Raw genomic sequence first — 23,293 nt, 5'->3', positions numbered from 1 at the left:
AGTCACCTTCAAGTCTAGAAATGCAGTCACACCCAAGGCTCAATTTTTCAGCCAAACAACTGATAAGTCTGTAAGGGGTACAATAACACTAAGAAGTTAAACACACTTTAGAATAATCAATCATTTAAAATCCAAAAGGCGTATTTACCTAAAGACAAAAGTACAGAAGGGTGAGGAAAGGAGAAGGAATGGAAATAGGAAAATATAGAGAGGAACTGGGACAAGTGATATTACATTGTGGGCATTGCAATCAATGACATGAAACAAATGTGTTTGACTTGTTGAATGGAAAACCAATCTGCTCTGTAATCTTTCAACCAATTCACAATAAAGTTTTTTTTTAAAAAAGGAATCACCATAAATCCATTTTAATTAAAAACATTGGCTTAATTATAGAGAAGCAGAGCAAAAGAAAAGGAGAGCACCAAGATTCAGACCAAACTATATAAGACTAAATTAGGGCAAAGGTGGTTTTGCTGAACAATGAAGATAATAAAAGTCTAGAACAAGTGATGCTGGGACAATCAGATTACCTTGTGGGGAAAAAAAAACCTGGCCTTGATTTTATATTATGCACTTATATCAATACTAGTTGCACTGAAAGGCCAAAAAAAAAAATCCCAGTTTCTAGAATTTAAAAAAAAAATTCAAGATCTCAGGGCAGAAAATGAATAAAAAATGGCTAAAAAGCAATTCTTTGATAAATCATAAGATTTACTACCCTTTCTTTGTTTACTGGCCATTTCAATTTTCAATATCCTCTTTGTCTATGAGTCTTCTGCTAAGTTTTTATCCTGCCCTTCCCTGAGATTTTAAAGATGTTTTTCTTTATTCTGGAAACTATGTTCTTTTGTTATTCTATTGAATTGTTTGCCTTTTCACCAACTAACATCTACCTACTGTCAACCAATGCAATCTGACTCAGAGCGACCCTATGTAGTAATTTCAAGGCTTTAAATCTCTATAGGAGCAGATAATTTCATCTTCTTCCAGAGGAGCAGCTAGGTTTGAACTGCCAACTTTGCAGTCAGCAGTCCAAGGCTAACTGTATTTAAAAAAAAAAAAAAGAAGACAGATTATCTTCATCAGTCTATTAATTTATGAGCATTTATTACTTAGGTTAGTCTTTGTGACAGGGAGCCCTGATGATGCAATGGTTAAGCACCTGTCTCATAATCAAAAGCTGGTGGTACAAGCCTACCAATGGCTGCACAGAAGAGTCTGCTTCTATAAAGATTATAGCCTTGGAAACTCTATGGAACAATTTTATTCTGTCTTATGGGGTAATTAGGAGTAGGAATTGGCTCAACAGCAATGGGTTTTAGTGTCTGTGAAAGGCAATTTCTTAAAGATTCAGTACATCCATTATCTACATTTCTCATCTTATTTTTGCAAATACTACTATCAAATAACGATACTTACATGCTCTTCCTGCTGCTTCTTTTGACCAGTCACACTCAGCTCTAACTGGAACGTACATATGACATTTTCCATTGCACAGGAGCTGTGTTTCTTAAGCAGTGGTACAATGTCTGCCCAAAGGTATGGTAATTCAAAATAGTCTAAAAGCACAGCCGCTCACGCTCATGGAAAGCTTCCAAAACACATCCCATTAAAAAGCACAAGCTATGCCTGTGAATCATTTCAAAACAATGCTTTGAATACTACATGCCTCCAAACTGAGTGTTATTTCTTCAAATCAAGATCAAACGTCTAGACGAATGAACATCATTACTTCACGGACAAGCAAAATATTATTTGAAAATTTCTGTATAATCCAAAAATAATCCTACTCAAATGGCCTTTGGATGACCATCCCAGGTATCTTCTATACAAACAAGCAATAGTCACAACTTGACACTCTGCCAGAACCTGAAGTGCAGCTGGGAGCACACCCTTCAAAGCCCTGGTAAGGTGCCAGACCCCATCATTGTGATTTAGAAAGAAGTAGGGAGGGCAACAAAAGAGGAAGGAAAGAAGATATATATTAGAGTGGTTAGCAATCAACCACCAAGCTCTCTGAATTAAAATGTTATTCTTTTCTTATAATTGCACTGTCTGCTTTCGTACAGCTTAATTCACACAAAAGATTTCTAGAAATTAGGATAGAGTAACCAGTCAACCTCAAATGCTTAAGATAAATTGTGTCTCTGAAAAGCTGAGTTCTGAAAGACAAAAATTATTTTATATTTATTTTAATACTTCTTAGTGTGGGCTCTATTGCCTATTAACAGGAGCACTTATTACCTGTGAGTTCTAGAACCTTCTTTGTCCACAATCCTACCTTTCTTCTGAGATAAAAAAGGCTATCAAAACGGCTTCTAACATACAATGACGATTTTGTACTGTCCCGATGGCATATCCTATAAATTACTGTTTAAAATAAATACTGCTCTAGTTTTACTTACATGAGATTTTTTTTATTATCAGATTTGTTCTGAAAAACTGCATTTTAAAAGACAGTTCAGAGTTTTAAAAAAAGCTATAAAATTTTCCAGAACAAGAAAAAGGGAGACAAATAAGTCCTCCTCAAGGCATTCAAGTTAATTTTAAAACCAATTCTCTCTTTTTATCTTTTTTTTTTGGTTGGCATGGCTTTTATTTTTAACATTTTATTAGGGACTCATACAACTCTTATCACAATCCACACATACATCAATTGTGTAAAGCACATCTGTACATTCTTTGCCCTCATCATTTTCAAAGCATTTGCTCTCCACTTAAGCCTTTTGCATCAGGTCCTCTTTTTTTGCCCCTCCTTCCCCGCTCCCCCCTCCCTCATGAGCCCTTGATAATTTATCAATTATTATTTTGTCATATCTTGTCCTGTCCGACGTCTCCCTTCACCCCCTTTTCTGTTGTCCATCCCCCAGGGAGGAGAGGAGGTCACATGTAGATCCTTGTAATCGATTCACTCTTTCCAACCCTCTTTTTTTATCTTTTATTTTTTGGTGATTAAACTGTATTTATTGAGGAGCTATCACACCATACTTACTGAGTAGTCTCCTTATAGTAAGAGGGCCTCAAGGAAAATAATAAGCACACCTCATTTAATGCTCAGTTTTTTAGCAATCGAAGGTCTGTGGTAACTCTGGGTCTAGCAAGACTCTCTTGGATGTGTGGGGTCAGTGTGAGCAGGAGTGGACTCCATGGCACCTAACTGCAACGTAAAAGGGCAACGAGGAGTCCAGGACAGTAAAAAGCAAAAGAGAACAATGTATATGACATTAAAGTAAAATACTGCTTCAAAGATTACACTTACTTCCAACACTAATTCTCCATAAGAACCAAGAACACTTATAAGGGCCTTTGCAAGGGCATCTTATTAAATTCCAAATCCCACCATAGTCAACACCTGGAATAGCCATCTTTCTTCTACAGGGATTTCAGAAGCAGAAAAAGTCAACTAAAGCTGGATTTGTCAGGAACAAAGACATAAAATAAGTATTTTGTTTCTTAAATGTCCACCTGCTGCTGCTATTCCTCACTCTTTCCTTCAAGCAATCATTTCTATAGCAACAGATTCTTAAGAAAATGTGGGTGGAAAGCGTATGTTTTTGCAAAAATATAAGAACTCATGAACATGAGTTACTTAATTTTTTCCTTAAGACATATATATCTTGAGGGATAACTGTAGATGTGCAAAAGAAAAAAGAAACACTCTGAAACACTTAAAAATAAGGAAATGTAAAAATTATACAATTAATATTGCACATTTTTACATAGAAAAGTCTTTTTGTAGGTTATAATGACACCTTGTGGTAAGTTTTAAATTATATAAATTATCATGGAAAATGTTTTACAGCAAAGACATAGGAAAACTGGTTGAGAAAACAGCGAAGACGAAGAATGCACTGCTGAAGTGGAATAAATGTATTCAACATATATGAAAGCAAGAGGGAATAAAATCAAATTGTTTAAAACTGTCATTATATTACATGTGCAAAAACCACGTCACAGACTACAAAGGTAAGGTAGCATGCTATTCTCTTTAAGTAAAATTTATTACATAACTAAGATTTTGAAATGATACAAAACTAGACTACAAGGGCAATCTCTGTATGGTGTATAAAACATCAAAATAAATAGCCATGTCATTAATTCTTTCATAGTACTTAAAAACAATAGAATACTATATTAATGTCTTACCTTGCTTAATGCAATTAAGGTAATAATTTATTTTTCACCAAGAGGTTACTATGCTTACTAAATAATACTAAATGCAAGGAAACAAGGTTAAGATGTAGCTTGTTCGTATAACCTTTATGAATTCATTAGAAATAATACATCTACTTTTATAAGCACCAACATCATCTAAATCTGCAACACCAGGATCACCTCCTCTCTTTTCTTAGTCTCCTTTATTTGCATTCTTTCTGCTACTTGCCATGATAAACGTCTAACCTGTGGTTCCACCTCTAAAGTCGAGCTGCCACTCTCACAGCTAGTTATTACTTCTAATTTGAAGAACGACCAAATTTACATCCTCATTCTTAACCTCTCTACTAACTCATAACTCCTATACCACACAACTCATCTGCAATGGAAACTCAACCTAAGAACTTATTAACTTCAAATTTGGCAGTTGTTTTCATTAAACGAGGGGGGAACCTGTTACTACTAATAAAATTTTAAAAACCTCCCTTCCATCAAGTCGATTTTTACTATAGCAACGCTGTAAGAAAGGTAGAACTGCCCCTTGTGGCTTTCCGAGGCTATACATCTTGCTAGGAGTAGAAAGTCTCATCTTTTCCCAAGGCTCCAATGTTACTAGTGTGATTGTTGTTGTTATTGTTGTTTTCGGCATCATCAAGTTGGTTCTGACCTATAGCATAACAGAATTCAACACTGCCAGGTCCTGCACTGTCCTGACAATTGTTACTATGCTTAAGCCCACGGTTGCAGTCGCTGTGTTAATCCATCTCCCGGTGAGCCTTCCTCTTTTTCTCTGCCTCTCTAAGCCAAACATGATGTCCTTCTCCAGGTACAGGTCTCTACTCACAACATGCACTATGCATGTAAGAAGAAGTCTAGCCATCCTTACTTCTAAGGAGCACGCTGGCCAGACTTCCTCCAAGACACATCAGCTTGTCCTTTTAGCAGTTCATGGTACTTCCAATATTCTGCACCAGAACCACAATTCAAATGCATTCATTCTTCTTTGTTCTGCCTTATTCCAACTTTAGCATGCATATGAACCAACTGAAAATACCATGGCTTGGGTCAGGTGCACCTTACTTCTCAAAGTAACATCCTTGCTTTTCAATATTCTTAAAGTTTTTTACTGCTGCTTCCATGAGCATTGATTGGGATCCAAGCAAGACCAAATCCTTGACAACTTCAACCTTTTCTTCATCTAGCATGACGTTACCTATTGGTTCAGTTGTAAGGATTTGGGTCTTATTGACATTGAATTGTAATCCATATTGAAGGCTGCAATCCTTGAACTTCATCAGCAAATACCTCAAGTCACATCACTTTCAGCAAGCAAGGTTGTGTCATCTGTATATTGCAGGTGGTTAATAAGTCTTCTTCCAATCCTGATGGCACAATCTTCTTTGAATAAGTAAAATGAAAAGACACAACCTGACACACACTTTTCTTGATTTCAAACTGTGCAGTATGGCTTTGTTCTGTTTGCACATTGCCCCTTGATCCATGTACAAGTTTTCATGAGCACAGTGTTCTAGAATTCCCATTCTTCTCAAGGTTACCTATAGCTTGTTATGATCCACATAATCGAAAGCCTTGACATAGGTCGATGAAATACAAGTAAATATCTTTCGGATATTCTTTGCTTTTGGCCAAGATTCATCTGACATTAAGAGTGATATTCCTTGTTTCATGTTCTCTTTTGAATCTCATCTGGATGTCTATCAGCTCCCTGTTAATGTTCTGATGCAATCATTATTAGATGATATTCAGCAAACTTTACTTGCATGTGACATCATTGATACTGTTCTATAACCTGAGCATTCTGTTGGGTCACAGTTCTTTGGAAATGGGTACAAATAAGTTGTTGTTTTTTTCAGTCAGTTGGTCATGTTGCTGTCTTCCAAATTCCTAGTACAGACAAGTGAGTTCTTCTGGTGTTTCTTCAGCTTGCTGAAATATTTCAATTGGTAAACCAGCAGTTCCTGGAGCCTTGTTTGTGGTTAATGTTTCAGTGCAGCTTGACTTCTTCCTTCAACACCATTAGTTCTTGCTCATCTGTTATCTCCTCAAAACGTGAAATGTCAGCTAGTTCTTTTGGTACAGTGACTGTGTATTCTTTGCAACTTCTTTTGATGATTCCTGCATCATCCAATATTTTTCCTATGAAAACTTTCACTACTGCAACTTGAGATTTTAATTTTTCCTTGCATTCCTTCAATTTAGTATATGCTGGGCATGTTCTTCCCTTCTGGTTTTCCAACTGTAGGTCACTGCACACTTCATTATAATATTTGGCTTTGTCTTCTCATGCTGCCCTTTGTGATTTTAAAAAAATAATTTTATAGGTGAGAATGATGATGGCAACTAATGTACTTGACACAATGGATGGATGTATGGATTGTGATGGGTTGTATGAGCCCCCAATAAAATGATTTTTAATTAGATTTTTGCAATTATATCTCCCTACCTTAGGTTGTGCCCCATCAGCAAAGGAAAATCCTGAAGGCTCCGCTCCCAAATCTCCACGTCACCATGGTTGCCCACACTCCAAGAAATTAGCTCCTTGTCAATAACATTTCAACTTCCCTCAGATCCAAGGGGGCCATCCTCTGGAACTACCTCTGATAATGTACTGCTTACAGTCATTAGGCTCCAGTATCTGATACTATTTCAAAGCTATGATTAAACTTTTCAAGGGTTACTTCCTCCAAAGTGGCAGCCCAGACCACCTTCTTGTATTTTCACTGTATGTTCAGCTCCACTGAAACCTGTTCACTTTGGGTAATAGTGATCCTGTTGGTACTTGAAATACCACTTACATAGCTTTCAGCATCATAACAACACAGCCATCACAGTACAGCAAACAGACAAATGGTGGTTTGATGCCATAGGTATGCCTAAATTAAAACACCTTCTTAAATCTTTTTCAGTTAATCAGCGGTCAACAGAATAATCAAATTAAAATTCTGTCACAGCTGCACTTTTGCTCTAGCTGCTTAATAACCATGCAATCTGTATTTCAATAAAATTTATTAATTACTCAAAGGAAAAATTACAATCCTCAATTTTGAGGGTGAGCTCCACTTCGGGAAACCCAGAAACTTTGAAATTCTACTATAAAATATTTAGTTATCTGCCTCAAATCCATATGCCACAGTTACCAAATCTCTCACACCACTTCAAAGACTATCAGTAACTCCCTTTCACCTACAACTGCAGCTCTCAAATAATTTTAGCAGCTGAGCTTTTTTCGTAACCATCTGATCTCAATAAATAAAATATTCTCTATTTTACTTTTCTACCAGATGTCTCTGGGATTGTAACATCCATTGTGATGGCTACAAAACACTCACAAATTAAGGGTTTACTAAGGAAGTTAACAGGTTGTAATGTCTGTGAGAAATATTCATGGTAATTTATCAGGATATGTTACAAAGTTCCAGGTCTGCTAATAAATCTGCAAAGGGGCACACCACTCTTCTATAAGCTTCAATTCAAAGGCATTCAGCTTAAGCATTTTGGTTCTGCAAACCCAGCTGCCTGAATTAAGTGCCCAGAGGCCCCCAACTCTAGTAAGCCTCAGCCCAAAGACACCCAGCTCCACTTCAGCGGTCAGCATGTCCAATTTCCCCAATTAAGTGCCCAAAGCCAACACACTCCACAAGCCAGCCTCCCGCACAAAAGCACTTAACTTGCTCTGTGGGTTGAAAAGTCCATTACTCTAGAGGTTCCTTGCTCTGGCTCCTGATTCTGCTGCTAGTCTTGTGATGGCACAGCTGTCATTTTGGATCCAGAAGGTCCTCTGTGTAGGGATTTCGTGTGTAGGACACACACTCCACTCCCGGCCCTTGCTGGTAGTGAGATCCTTCCTCCTGCTTCTCAAAGGGCTTATTTTATACACAGCAGGATGGCACACAGGAAAAGAATTCCCAATTATTCATAGGTGAATCCTATCATATCTTCCCCTACCTTCTTACCAGACCCATGTAAGGAAATCCTTTGTAGGAGACATGTTGGCTAAAAGAGTCACATTAAATAATTCTCTGACCTTGTAGTAATTAACATCCTGTAGAAGTCCAATATTTATAATCAACAAGAATACCCATGTGTGCACAAATTAGTGTGTATTTATATTAAAAATTGAAATTCATGTCTTATTTTAAAGGCATGTATTAGGTCTTTCATTCCATATCAGGGTATGTGTCAATGACCTATAATGTCTTAAAATATGTCTTATAGCACAGTTAAATATTATTAAGTGTGATTCTTAAGAAGTTAGAGATGCACTTTTAAAAAAATCTGCAGATATTTCTGCAAAAACTTTTGCAGAATCCTAAAGTAACTCCCACACAGTTTTACAAAATTATCAGGTTAATCCAAACTTTTAAATATAGTATATAAAACTGTCCATTACAAAAAAAAAAGATTGACGTCAAAGATTTCATCTTGCTTGGATCCACAATCGATGTTCATGGTAGCAGGAGTCAAGAGATCAAACAATGCATTGTACTGGGTAAGTCTGCTGCACAAGCCCTCTTTAAAGTGTTGAAAAGCAAAAGAGGTTACTTTGAGGACTAAGGTGGGCCAACCCAAGCCATGGTATTTTCAATTGCCTCCTATGCATGTGAAAGTTGGATATTGAATAAGGAATTTCAAAAAAGAATCGATGCAGTTAAATGATGGTGCTGGAAAAGAATATTGAGAGTAGCATGGACTGCCAAAAGAACAAACAGATCTCTCTTGGAAGAAGTACAGCCAGAACGCTCCTCAGAGGCAGGTATGGAGAGATTGTGCTTCATGGACTTTGAATATGTTGAATATGTTGTAAGAAGAGACCAGCGAAAAAGAGGAAGGCCCTTGACAAGAAGGATTCACACAGTGGCTATAACAATGGGTTCAAACACAAAAACAATTGCGAGGATGGCTCAGGAGGATGGCTCAGGACCAAAGAGCATTTTGTCTTCGTCCTGGTTTGTACATAAGGTCACTATGAATTGGAGGCCACTCAATGGCACCTTGAAACAACAACAATGGCAATAAAGAATTGATAAATGTGCCCTAAATTTGTATGCTCATATTTTATAGTAAAAATTAAAGTACCCTTTCACAATAGGAAAAAAAAAAAACCTTGTCCACCACATGGACCCAGACCATCCTTATCTCTCAGACCACCTCAACATTATGCCTTAACAATTTTAAGCCATGTATATGTTATTGAAAACATCATGCATTTTCTCAAATGCAGCCTAGTTTCAGCTTGAGGAGTCCTGGCGGTGTAGCGGCTTACAAGCTGGGCTGCTATCCGAGGCAAGGTCAGCCATTTGAACCTGCTGCGGCTCTGAAGAGGAGGCGGCTTTCTACTCCTGTGAACAGTTGGCCTCAGAAACCCACAGGGCCATTCTAGCCTCTCCTATAGGGTTGCTATGAGTAGAAATAAACTCGATGACAGTGAGGTTTTGTTGTCTCCATTTTCACTCATTCTTATCTTCAACTCAGACATGACCTCCTTATGTTAGGCTTTCCTTTTTCTCTTCCTCCTAATTCCATTCTGATAAGGGTGTCCCTGTGTTTGTCCACAATGGCATATACCTATCCCTATCAATCAAAACTTTACCATCCTATAATCAGCTATTTATTTATCAATCTTCTTCACTAGACTGAGATCTCTACGAGGGCACAGATTTTCTCTGTCATCTTTAGACCCTCAGCCCCCAACCCTAAATATGGCAAGTATTCAATAAACACTCAAACTCACTGTCATCCTCAATTCTGATGCACAGCGACCCTATATAGAGCAGGGCAGAACTGACCCTGTAGGTTTCCAAGACTGTAATTCTTTACAAGAGTTGAAAGCCTGTCTTTTCTCTCAAGCAGCAGTTGGTGGTTTTCAAGTACTGACCCTGGAGTTAGCAGCCCAATGTGTGACCACCATACAAGGCTGATAAGCAGCTTCTACCTTTTACGAAAGGGCAACTCCTTACAATTTGATGCATGAGGGAAAACCAGGAAATCCAGTTCAACAAATACAAGGAACTTTTGAAACCAAAAGTTCATGGAAAAGTTCCATAATCATATTAATTTCATTTTTCCATGAACTTTTTAAAGCTCTTGCCTAGATTTGTAGTAACTAACAAATGCCCATGGAGCGCTAGTAGTACTGGGGTGAAAACACTCACCTGCCAATTTAAAGGTAGGTAGGCAGTTCAAATGCACCAGCCACTCCATGGAAGCGGTACAGTTTGCTTCCATGAAGTTTACAGCCTTGGAAGTCCGACAGTGCAGTTCTACTCGGTCCTTCTGCGTCAGTATGAGTTAGAATAGACTCAAATGGTTTGGTTTGGTAATTGCTTTAACATTGGGAACAGATGCTTAAAGAACACTGGTGGCGCAAATAGTTTAGTGCTTGGCTGTCAACCAAGGTGACAGTAGGAAACCCACGCAGCAGCTTCACAGGAGAGAAGTCCGTTTCCATAAAGATTACAGCTCAGCTGATACCAACCAAGGGCTGAGTAGATAGCAAATGTTTTGAGGATGATGGCAACAAATGTACAAATGTGCTTGACACAATGGGTGGATGTATGGATTGTGATAAGAATGGTATGAGCCCCCAATAAAATGATTTTTAAAAAAAAGATTACAGCTCAAAAAACCTGAGAGTTCCTACTGTCACTTAGGTTTGCTACAAGTCAGAAAACAACACAATAGCACCCAAAAACAAACACCTAATGCTGGGCAAAGAATTGTAAGTAATATAAAGATGTATGGGAAATTTTATTCCCCAAAGAGAATTTAACACATACACCAAAGAACAGACTTCCTACTTAGAACATAACATAGTGATGAGATTGATCAATAAACCCTTTCTATAAAAAGTCAGGAAAAAAATAACCATCTCTACACTCTCGACTTCAAAGCCACTCAACAAACGAATGAGAATTCCACAAAACTTAATTTGGTGTAGGCAGAACTGGGCAGTGTACAGAGGGTGGGTATGAACCAACTCAAGGGTACCCATCAACAACTTCCTGCCCAATCAGGGCATATTTGACTCTGAAAGGAATGTCAAGAAATCTTCCAAAACCAAGTGGCTGCCCTCAAGTCAATGCAAACTCATCTCAATCCTACAGGACAGGGTACAACTGGCCCTGTGGGTCCCAAGACTCCGTATGGTAACAGAGAGCCCGGCTTTCTCCCCAAGATATCTTGACAGGTATTTCTTCAGTCTAGTGTCTTTGTGAGTCAGAATCAACTTGATAAGAGTGAGTACATTGCTTTATGGAGTATCTTTTCTTGCCTCGTTTCTAAAGAGAGGCCCTCTATTAATTCTACAGCATTTAAGCAAGATAATCCTGAATTGAAGGAAACCGCTCACCATAATAAATGAGAAAGGTGATGGCAATAACTATGCCAGCTGTTACTATTAACTTCATCTTACTGGTAAGGAAACTAAGGACTGTAAGTTAATAACTATCCCCACGCCACAAAGCTTGTGCAGTACAAAAGCAGTATTCAATCCTATAAGTCTGGCTTGAGAATCCATATGCTCACAATTCTATTTTCTCTCTAGAGACCATACTAAAGAAAGTAAAACCTAAAGGACAGTTCAGGTACTATGTTAAGGGACAATCTCAAGCCACCGCCCAAATAGAAAAGCAATTAAGTAAGTATAAATTACACTGTGTGACTAAGATTCTTGGGTTACTCGGTACAAAATCTGTATCAAACGTACGCATTCACTGTAACAGCTCTGGAGCTTTGGTCATTATGTTCTCTCATCCTGGATGCCATCGCACGCCCAGCATACTGAGATAGCATTTCTGGGACTTAAAAGTTCCTTATATGTTACCTGCCACTATGTCTTGTGTAACAACTCCATGGAGGCAAACTTTATTCTTTAACAAACTTATTGAGCATTCATATGTCAATGCCTTCTCTATATAGTGTCTAGCATACTAAAAGTATAGACCTCAAAATGTTTGCTCAATCAATAAAGTTTAAGTTTTGAAATTTTAATTTAAATATAGATTGCTATGGATATATACAAAGTAGCACTTCAATCCATCACAATTTAAATCTTGATCATGACATGCCTGCATAGCCCTGACACTGAAAGGAGCCCTGGTGGGTAGACACTGGGCTAATCACAGTTCTAGCCCACTAGCCACTCCACAGGAGAGGGTTGAGGCTATCTGCTCCTGTGAAGATTTACAATCTTGGGAAGGTCTAGGGGCATGTTCTACTCTGTCCTATACAGTTGCTCTGAGTCAGAATCATCTCCATGGCAGTTGGGTTTTTGGCTTAACTGATACTGATACTACCACCAAATTCTTCTCGAAATGACTAGTAACATCAAACAGTTGCTTAAGCAGAATTCTGACTTTATAATTCTTACAAGCCCAAATCCCGATTCTTTAGTAGGAATACAAGATCAAGAATAATCTGGAATATAAGCCTTATCTCATACCTTCATGTCAATCATGCCAAATTTTACTAGACCTCATACAAATGTACACCTCCATCCCTTCACTTCCAGTGCTCACTCTGTAGGGATGCCCCATTAACCTATGGGTCAACATCTACTGAATTCCCAAAACTAACTCAAAGTGGAATTCCCAAACAGAATCAGTGAGGTCCATCCTGATCACAATCTCTGCTTTGCACTTTCACTGAATTCAGCTAATGCCTTCTGACACGGCCTTGTAGAGCTTCATGGCACTTCTTACAGGGTCTCCCGGGGTTGGATAACAAATCCTTCCAAGACAAGGGTTTGTGGGTCTAGCCTCCAGTATTTAGCATTTATAAAGAGACTGTCACAGAGCCTGCGCTTAAATGTTCATTAAATTAATGCCTTTTCCCATGCTTTCCCTTCATGGCAACACTTCCTGCAAAATCTTCCTTCCATTTACTACTGAATCCAAAGTAACCTGCAGTCACTCTTAACTCAGAGTGCTCGTGCCAAAGTCAACAGCAAGCTTCTTGTTATGCAGTCCAATGAACAATTCTCAACCCTTACTTGGCTATTCCACAGTATTTAGTATTGCTGCCCTCCTCCTCCCTCCTTAAAGCACTCCCTTTCCAAGGCAACCAATCTGCTTTCCTTTTGTCTCTGAGCTTTCCTCCAAGATTCTATCTTAACTAACACATTCTCTCCATTTTGGTCCTCCGTTAGGACCTCTCTGTCCACTACTTCATTCTCTTCTGTCACTTGTACACCTCCTCTTATAGATCATCTCCATGGCATCAATTACCATTGATATGCTTGGCTGCTAACCACAAAGTTGGAAATTCATTCGCTCAGAAATTCCTCAGGAGAAAAGCCTGACAAGCTACTTCCAAAAACTCTGCCACTGAAAGAAAACCCGTGGCACACAATTCTACTCTGAGACACGAGGTCCCCATGAGTTAAAAAGGAGTTAGTGGTTGTTGGCTCGGGGTCCTGAAATCTCTAGCCTAAATTTCTCTCCTGAATTCCAAGTCCACATATCCAGATAATTCACCCGACACTTTCACAACTTATCCTGTTCCAAACTCCTATTCCTCTAAAATTCTGCTCCTATTCTGATGCAGCTGCAACTAATGCAGCACTGGAAGAAATCACTCGTCTACTCCAAGAAATATGGAAGACTGCTACCTGGTTAACAGACTGGAAAAGATCCTAGTTGTGCCTACTCCAAAAAAGATGGCCCAACAGAAGGTGGACATCATCTAACAATATCGTTAATATCACCTGCAAGTCAAAATTTTGAAGCTGATCCAAAAATGGATGCAGCAGTGTGTCAACAGCAAGAGCTACCAGAAATTCGAGCCAGAAGAGGATATGGAATGAGGGGTATCACTGCTGATGTCAGATGAATCTTGGCTACAATGAGAATACCACAGATATATTTACTTGTGTTTTATTGACTATGCAAAGGCATGCGATTGTGTGGATCATAACAAACCATAGATAACATTGCGAAGAATGGGAATTCCAGAATATTTAATTTGATGTAGTGGGTTATATATTGGGCTGCTAAGCGCAAGGTCAGCATTTCAAACCCACTAGCTTCTCTGCAGGAGGAAGATAAGGCTTTCTGCCCCCATAAATATTTAGCGTCTAAGAAACCCATAGGGCAGTTCTATTCATTCCTATAGGGTCTGAGTCATAATCGACTTACTCGGTGTGAGTTAATTGTGCTCCTAAAGAAGCTCTACATAAACTAAGAGGCAGCTGTTCAAACAGAACCAGGGAATACTACATAGTTTATTATCAAGAAAGTTGTGCATCAACATTGAACCCTTTCATCATAGTTACTCAATCTTTATACTGAGCAAATAATCTGAGAAAATGCCCTACATGACGAATGAGCCATCAGAACTGAAGGAAGCTCATTAACACGCTGCAATTTGCAGGTGACAATCTTGCTGGCTGAAAACCAGGAAGACTTGAAGCAGCTATGATAAGGTTAAGGAACAATGTTCAGCATGGATTAAAACTCAATATAAAGAAAAATATCCACAAATAGACCAATAAACAACATCATGATAAACAGAGAAGAGTTGAATTGTCAAGGATTTCATTTTACTTGCGTCCACTCCAAAACCAAACTCGCTGCCATGGAGTCCGACTCACAGTGACCCTACCTACATAGGACAGCGCAGACTGTAAGGCTTCCTCCTGCAGAGCAGGTGGAGGCCGTGAACTGCTGTTGGGGTTAGTAGCCCAATGTGTAACCAACCCACTATGCTACCAGAGCTCCTTTTACTGGGATCCACAATCAACTTTATGGAAGCAACAGTCAAGAAATCAAACAACGATCAAATCTGCTGTTATAGACCAAAAGTGCAATTTTAGGGAGTAAAGGGCCCAACTCTCACTGCCATCGAGTCAATTCTGACTCAGCAACCATATAAGACAAGTAGAACTCCCTTGGGTTTTTGAGATTCTTTATGGGTATAGAAAGCCTTATCCTTCGGTGGAGTAGCTGCTAGTTTTGAACTGCTGACCTTGTGCTTAGCAGCCCAAAGCTATACCCACCACCAGGGCTCCTTGTCCCACACCAAACCAAGGCATTTCCAATCACCTCATAATTGCATGGACGTTGAATGACGAATACAGAAGACTGGAGAAGGTATTATGCATTTGAGCGCTGGTGCTGAGTAAGATTATTGAAAGTACCCTGGACTGCCAGAGGAGCAAACATATCTGTCTTAGAGAGGTGAGGTTGGCATAAATTACTCCTTAGAAAAGGACGTCATACTTGGTAAATAGAGGTCATGGAAAAAGAGGAAGCTCCGCAGCAAGATGAACAGACCCAGTGGCTACAATGGGCTCCAGCATGACTGTGAGGATGATGCAGGCCAGACGGTGTTTCACTCTGTTGCACACATGATCACTGAGTCAGTCTACTCAAGAGTGTCTAACAGCAGCAGCAATATTCTGTGTTCTCTCTCAGAACAGTATTGCCATCCGCCTCGTTGTTCCACTTTTACCTGTGAGTCAACCTTAACTCTGTTCTTTCCCTCGCCATACTCAATCCCTCAATTTTCCTTCTCAGGGTCGCTCTACTCTGCCTACTTTAATCCACCGCCACTGCCAGCCACTATCACAGTTCAACTCTGATTTACAACAGCTTCCTGGCTTTGGTCTGTTATTTCCTAAATGGTGTCAATTTTATGGTCTGGGTGATTTTTGTGATTATGTGACTTCCTATTGCTGCTGAATTAAAACCAAAGTCTTCAGTGTAAGTTATGCCCCTCCCACTCAGACATCTCTCTCCAGCTCTAACTTACACCTGTCTCTATTCTGGCCATACTGCGTCTCATTCTGTGCCAGGAACGCACTATCTAGTCTAGCATGCTGCTCCCTGCCTGCCTTATTATGCCCCACACAGTTTACCAGGCTGACTCCTATCTATCCCTTAGGTAGGTCTTGACTTTAACATTACTTCCATGAGATCATTCAGCTTTATCATGCAGTTTCAGTGAGGAATGGGTTTCTATGTTCACGGTAATCAAGTTTATTCCATTTGTTTAATGCCAATCAAGAGCTGTTATTAGATAACCCAGGATAGACTACAATAAAAATATGGAGAACTTAAATTCTTAAAAAAAACACAACAATTTAAAAGTCAGACAAACTAGAACCACCAAGACCAGAAAACTCTGAGACTACCACTCTTTAAACCTAGAACCAAGTTTATCCCATGATCACCTTCTAGCAAAATAACAAGGGCACAGAAAACAAAGGGCATTACCCACTAAGAGACAAGTGCTCTACACAAGGACCAAAATAGCAACAATTACCCAGAGAAAAATATGACATGATAGGAGGGCAGAGAAACATGAGTACTAGAAATGGGGCAAACAACAAATAAGAGTCTGTCGACATATTGTGATAAATGTAACAAATGTCATTGAACAACTTGTGTGGGAATTTCAAACAAGAACCTAACATGTAGTGTAACTTTCACCAAAAACTCAATTAGATACTTTTTTTTAATTGATTGCCTATAATGAGCAAGAAATGGTTTTAAGTGCCAAGACTAAAGATGTGCCCAAGACAGAAAAACCCCTGATCCCACACAGCTTTTGTTATAGTGGGGAGAAGGGACAGGGAAACACATTTTGCCAGGCTAACAAACTAATTGATTACTTCTCTGAGAAAAAAACAACAAAACTAATTGATCTCATATATAAGTATCAAAAAAGAAATACAAAAATACGGTAAAAAAATACAAAAGCTTAGGCTAAAAATTGCCAGGGAAGTAAATATCCAAGTTTATAACATTCCAAACAATAGAAAGTAATTTTAAAGACCTTAAGATAAGGAAGATGCTTTGCACTGGGCAAACCTGCTGCACAAAACCACTTTATTTAAAGTACTAAAATGCAAAGATGTCACTTTGAGGACTAAGGTGCATGCAACCCAAGCTATGTATATTCAATCCCCTCATTGAACAATGAATAACGAAGACTGTAAATGAACTGATCCATCTGAATCACAATGTCAGTGAAGAATATTAAAAAGATTGTGGGTTGCCAAAAGAACCAACCAATCTGTTTCAGAAATATATCCATAATTCTCCTTAGAAGCAAATATGGCCAGAGTTGCTCTTACATACTTTGGACATGTTATCAGAAGGGACTCGGGGAAAGGACATCCTGCTAAGTATGTAATAGACAGGGTTCTCTAGAGAGACAAAACCAGATTGCTAATAATTTATATATATATATGTATATATATATATATACACACACACACACACACACAGATAGATAGCACAAGAGATAAACAGTTAAATTGTACAGCAGTACAAATGGCTCAGTGCAACTCACTCCCATGAGAGAGTTATGAGACACTGGCAGTCCTTCAGGTCTTGAGGGCAGCCAGGTAGTCCTCTGTAGAGAAAATTCAGGCTATCTGGGCACAGGCAGCAAACAGCAAGGCAGGTCACCAACAGTCAGCCAGGTCACCAACAGTCAGTCCCCAGCTCAAGAGATGTAAATTCCAATTGTGTGGCCAAGCAGGTTTTGAAGGAACCTCAAATTACAGCAACACAGTCCACAGATTAGGTGTCCCACAGGTAGTGTAGCTTGCAAATTGAGGCACAGAACAAGCAAGGCAGCTGCACACTGGTCCGATGATCAAAGAGTGAGAGGCAAGAAAGGCAAGGCTTGCAGAGCCGTTTATCATGGAGCCATTTATCTCTCCGCCCTTCAATTAAGCCCACATGTGTTTATCAGCTGGGCTAGCACAATAAACTTCCTCAGCATAGTAGAGGGTTAGTGAAAAGGGGGAAGATACTCAATGAGATAGACTGACACTGTGGATGAAACAATGACTCAAACATAGCAACAATTTTGAGAATGGCCCAAGCGAGGCAATTATTTCTTACTGCTTTATAGAGTCAGAACCAACTAAATGGCACCCAACAACCTGACAAGGAAAAGTTTAGTAGGCTTATTTTCTAAAAGTTCTGTCCCTCGTTGGTTGGTGAAAATAATTTAAGTACGAGACTACTAGCTGTAAGATTGGCAGTTTAAAGCCACCAGGAGGTGCCTGGAAACCTGTATCTAAACGTTACAGCCTTAAAAACCCTCTGGAGAAGTACAAATCCCTCAAAAAGAATAGAAGCCCTTCCCCCTCTCCAAGCTGATTCTTGCTTACTCTCCAAGATCACTTAACTTGCAGTTCCACATATCCACTGGTTCCCAACTCTTTTCACTCAGCTGAATCTCACCAACGTCAAGACTCAGATTCAGTATGACATTTTCCATGAAAGCCTCGCCTGCGGCAACAGAGCTCTAGGTTCTAGGTTGGGTGTTCCTCCTAAGTCAATGAACCAGAGAAGTAACTATAGGAAGCACACAATTCCTGAAGTAATGATAGTTTTTTGTTGTTGTTTTTTTAATAAGAAAACAGGTCAAGTGGCTCACCCAGTCAAGCCTTGGTCTCGAATCAGTTCTCTTCCCACAGTCATAATACCTATTATATATAATAGCTTATTAAAGCTACTGACACAAGGTTTCCACGAGCTTCCACACCAAAACCAAACCAAACTTATTGCCATCAAGTCAATGCCAACTCATAGCGACCCTATAGCAGAGGGTAGAACTGGCCCGGTGAGTTTCCAGGATGCTAACTCTTTATCGGAGCTCAGAGCAGCTGGTGGTTTCTAACTGCTGATCTTGCCATGAACAGCCCAACACATTACCATTATGACAACTGGGGCTCCTTATGAACCTCCAGGAATAATATAAAAATGTTACTAAAAACCATTTCAGCTTCACCTACACAGCTCTGGTTGACGCTATCCATCGTGAAATCTCTGCTGTTAATTAGTACTTAACAGTGTTTCACACAGAGTAGGCCAGTCTTTAGTTGAACCCCCCTTTTACATGACCTTCTCATATACTAAAATTCCATCCAATACATATTTATCATGAATCTGTATACAAAACAATGTGCATAATTTGTTGCCTTTCTGAAAAATCCCTCTAAGTGTATGCTGTTTAAGCTTAACAATATCTCAAATGTCTACCAACACCAGGATGTGATTTGGTTGGGAGCTTGGAAGTGAACACTACTGATAGGCACTGCACCTTCATCAGGAAAATCCCTGTAGTCCAACTCTGTGTTTTCTGTGGTTGCTATGTTATACTGCAATTGTTACTGGGCAACACCACAGAAGCTAGGGAGGAGAGCTCACTAAGGAACAACTGAATCAAAGCAAGATTAGAAAAGTACTGATATAGCTCTTTTTTTTTACAATCATCAGTCACAGGCTTTATAGTACGACTTTAAAATTGACCTGGAATTTTTTCAAGAAAAACATCTAAAAATGATAGGTGGTTTTCAAAAGAGAACGAGTAGCTATAATATAGTTTCCTTCAAAATGATTTAAAGTCACAATTTACAGGGGAAAAATTTAAATAACTGAGTATTTTGTTAGCTTCTTTCACCTTGGGTTAAAAGCCAAATGCACTGTCATCAAGTCAATTATGATTCATAGCAACCCTATATGACAGAGTAGAACTGCTCTATCGAGTCTGGGAGACTCTAAGTCTCTAGGGAAGCAGTAGCCCTTTCTTTCTCCCTTAGAGTGGCGCATGGGTGGCCTTTCCCTTAGCAGAACAACACCTAACCCATCCTGAACCAATGGCGAATTAAATTCAAAAGAAGGAGCACTAGCCTTGACAAGTCAGTGAATGCTCCATGACCCAGAAAGGACACACCTGGTAAAAAAAATATACTTTAGAAAATTGTTCACTTATGAGGGTCAGATAAAAGGACTGGCATAATTTCATAAAATAAGACTGAGCAAATCAAAAAGTGAAATTTAAAGGGATAATATGAGGAACTGGGAAAACAGGGATGGGAGAAAGCAAAAGAGAGAAGGGAGAAAAAGGATGCAAGGACACTGAGGAAGAGAAATAGCGAGATGTTTAAAACTAAGATTCTACCAAGGAAGAACCAGGAAACTGACCAAACTCCCCAACCCCCTGGGGAGTCGTGTCAGCATTCATGAGGGAGCGCTTACTACTGATATTGTCATGGGAAATTCTCAAACATTCACTTTCTAGGAACAAAAAAAAAAGCCTGCCTTCTGATTCTAATGAATCCCCCATTATTTAAATCCCTTGCTTATGATTTAGTTACCCTTCCTTTCCTTGCCTCTCTCCACAATCTTTTTTAGCTTTCCCTTTGCTATGGAAGGGGGGGGGGAGTGCATTGGATCTGGTATCCTGCCCTTAAATTGCTTACAATCTAATGGGAAGGAATCCAAATACACATAAATAAAAGTACAAGTATAAAATCAATAAGGGTGACTGACAAGTATGATAAGGTTTTAAAGGTCATTCCAGAGGTCATAATGGATTGAACTTTCAAGAATAGGTACAATTTAGGTTTTAGGGAGGAAATCAGTTTAGCTAGGTAGAATGAATGGTATGGATAGGGAAAACCACACTGTAAGCTTAGAGGGTAGTGAAAAACCAGTTTGGTCAGAACCTAGTTTTTGTTTCCCATAAAGATCATAAACTTCATAAATTAAAATTTTTTAAGAGCTCAGATTAAGAAATGTGAATGTCAATTAGTAAGGAAAAAGTATTCCAAAAATGTTTTATATAGATCCGTATGTATATATATATTCCCTAAAAGTGCAAGTAAATTTGACAACTGAAGAAAATTTCTTAGTGAATCTATTATGTATAACGAGATTAAAATGAAACCATTTACTTAAAGCAAATAGACAGTATGGAGGAAATTTTTAAAAAGGTAATACTGACAATTCAGTAATCTTTTCACTGAGATTTCATTCATCTCTGCTACTTAAATAGGAATTTCCTATGCCTTCTGATGGAGGATTCTTGGCACATATCATTTTTTGTCTTCTCTGTGCATCTTGTCCAATTACTGAATGTCAGTACTTCAACATCATCATATGGGAAAGTAAACACGGTAGCGGTTATGATATACGGTAAGGGTTATGATGGAACACCAAGCTTTTAATTCCAATTCCTAGTTTGATTTCAATGAAGCCATTTCATCTCACTGCGCCTCAAAATGTCTCGTTACTTTTTTATTTGAAAGGTTACTGCATTCAAAAGATCCTGAAAAAAAATGATCTGGAAACAAGTCACATCTTTAAGAGTTCTGTGCAGGAAGACACATGAGTTATTGGTTAAACCAAGGCTTTAAAACTACCTGTCAATAATCAGTGTTTCCATGTCCCAATGCTGTGTGGAACTCAAAATTATTTGAGAAAAATTCCTGAATATAGCCTGCGTACTTCATCTGGTTAGAAAATCTCAAAGTAATGGTAACATTCCAGCAAACCCCATTCTAAAAAAAACAAAAAGCAACTCAAATTCAATTGAACTCCCTGGAGAATTCCTGTCTGACCCTGAAATATATTCTACACAAAATGTGCCAGGTCTGAATCATAACCGCTACCAGCTCGATTTAGGAATATGGAGGATTCTGGGCTCATATATGTGGGGCACAATTAATGATATCCTGAGTAGGAGACTTGTTTATGGAGCTGTTGCTTGGCAACAGGCGCACTGCTGCAACAACCTACTCAGCTGAACACTTCTCAAGTACTTCGTGCTGCTAGCCTGAACATAGGAACCACCATCAACTGCTTTTAAAAAAAATCAGTATAAGTCTCTCCTTACACAAAACGTAGGAATTTTTGGAAATACTATCATGACTACGAGACCAAAGGCTTCTCAAAGACTTGGCAGTGAGTTTTTTTACGTGAAAAATGTGCACTTACTATGGTCAAAAGTCGGACACGAAGCGTTTACCCAGTGTCCATTCATATCCGGTATACATGCCGTTGTCTCAGTAAGGTCAGTCAACGCCCACTAAACTTATTTTCAAAGCCAAGCGGGTAAAGTTGCCCGGCTTTCCCATCACACGTGAAAAACAGGAGTTCCTCTCGGGATAGTCCGTTATCAAACTGGCGACAAAACCACCCGAAGTGCAGAAGTGCAACACAAATCTCCCCAAAGAGTTTCACGTGCAATTCACTGGCTACAGCCTACTTCTCTAACGCGCGCTCTTATCTTTTTCTTTTTGAACCACAAAAAAGGATTCGGAACGCAAATCACACACACGAAATCACGAGTTTTCCAAACTACGGAAAAGATCCCGTCCCGCGAAAGAAAGGTTGCGTACCAGCCTCCGGCGCGGTCCTCGCAGGGAGCGCAAACTAAAGTTGGCAGCGCCCGGTGTGCGGGCTGGCCGCACTCGCCACTCGGGGACGCCCCCGCCGCTCCAGCCGCCCGCACGCGCTCGGCGCTCGGCGCCCGGGCATTGGCGCTGCAGGCGGCGCCCCACCCCGCGGAGGACGCCGGGTCCGCCGAGCCGGGCGAGGACCCGGTGGCCGCTCGCGACCCAGGCCGCCTCCAAGGAGCGGCAGCGGGCCCCTCGGAGAAATCTCAGAGGTCTCCCAGGAAGCGCCGCGGGCGGCGGCGGCGAGGAGCCCAGACGTCTCCCCGGGGGACGGGCCTCTTCAGGGGTGCGGGACCAACCTCGGCCCCGACGCCCGGCCCCCAAAAGCCGGCCGGCCGCCCGCCGCCCCTCACGCCTCAAGCCTCCCGGAGTGAGCTCCGTCCCGAGACCCGGGGGCGCGCGGAGCAGGAAGTCCCGCCCCTGTGCTGACGTCACCGACGCCGCCTGCGTCAGCCGCGGTCGGAAGCCGTTGGTTCGAGGCGGGAGGTGAGGGAGCCGAGGTAGGAGCGGGCAGCGGCGGCGGGAACCTGGTGCCCCGGCGTTCCTCCCCGAGAGCACCTCAGCCCAACTGGAGGGAACGGAAAATTCAGGGCTGAGCCCCGGCCGCAGAGGGCGGGGGTGACGCGCGTGGGTCAGGCAGGACATCGGTCTCCCTTCGCCGCTGCCGTCCCTTTGGAGCTCCGCTGCCCGCGCCCCGCGGTTCCCTCCTCGGAGGCTCCCCGTGGGCGCCCAGGTGAGGTGTGTAATCTGCCGGCCATCTCCGCTTCACCCCAGCGAGTCAGCTCCGCGCACCTCGTGGCAGCTCACCGGTTAGCACCGGGGGGGGGGGGGCAGCCTGGAGAGAATGCCCCTGCTCCCGCCCCTCCTGCTTGCAATTCGTGATCCTCAACTTCAGTTCCTCTGGATACCCGTGGG

General features: G+C 40.5%; 1 protein-coding gene across 2 annotated transcripts in view; it reads right to left on the bottom strand.

The window, feature by feature from the left end:
* Nucleotides 1-22,786, bottom strand: part of CEP83 (centrosomal protein 83) — a 131,703-nt gene extending 108,917 nt beyond the window's left edge. Inside the window, exon 1 of one of the 2 annotated variants that reach the window (XM_075551174.1) lies at nucleotides 22,322-22,786. The gene's annotated coding sequence lies outside the window, so the exon portion shown is untranslated. The remainder of the gene's footprint in view (nucleotides 1-22,321) is intronic. The other variant, XM_075551172.1, reaches the window with a different exon arrangement.
* Between the last annotated feature and the right edge of the window lie 507 nt (nucleotides 22,787-23,293).

Source organism: Tenrec ecaudatus, chromosome 6 (assembly GCF_050624435.1).
Source record: "Tenrec ecaudatus isolate mTenEca1 chromosome 6, mTenEca1.hap1, whole genome shotgun sequence".
Classification (NCBI taxonomy): domain Eukaryota; kingdom Metazoa; phylum Chordata; class Mammalia; order Afrosoricida; family Tenrecidae; genus Tenrec; species Tenrec ecaudatus.
Note: the sequence above shows the minus strand (reverse complement) of the source record. Positions and strands in the feature narration are given on the sequence as shown.